We start from the raw sequence: 657 nt of genomic DNA on the forward strand, positions 1-657 counted from the left end.
AGATGAAGTATTTGGTAAGAACTTGTCCTAACAAAGATAATATTATTTTATTTGCTAAAAATACTCCCTCCATTCCTAATTAATATAAGTCTTCTAAATATTTTAATACTAACTACATACAGATTTATACAGACCATGGTTTTGGGTACCGCAATTTTTGAATAATATGCATTTAAACGGTCAAGGTATATTAAATTAACTTTGTTTCACATTTAAGCCAACATCCTTACTGTGGCGTAGCGGTAACCAGGTTCGAGTCCTCCTACCGCAATTCATTTTGTTTATATTTTTAGAGTGGGTAAGTAAATAACGTGGAAATATGAGGACACAAAGATTCGAACTCTCGACCTCAACACAGCAAGCGCGCACTTGCTTGACGTACCACTGAACTACTCCTCTTTTCTGAATAATATTAGTTCAAGATATTTTTATATTAATTTAAAAGAGTTTGAATTCAAAATTCAATTGTAAATTTCTTCCGGAATTTGTTCAGCATTTCTCGGTCACCATGGTTATCGAGAATTTCGCCAGCCCCAGAAAAGAAAATCCCATTCAGGATCGAAAACCTTCACACAGACATAATTTAGTGCGTAGATTCACTCATTTTGCTTCGTATGTAGCCCGTATTAAGATCTCTAAAATGACTTATATTTAAGA

The sequence above is a fragment of the Triticum dicoccoides genome, chromosome 4A (assembly GCF_002162155.2).
Source record: "Triticum dicoccoides isolate Atlit2015 ecotype Zavitan chromosome 4A, WEW_v2.0, whole genome shotgun sequence".
Taxonomy (NCBI): Eukaryota; Viridiplantae; Streptophyta; class Magnoliopsida; order Poales; family Poaceae; genus Triticum; species Triticum dicoccoides.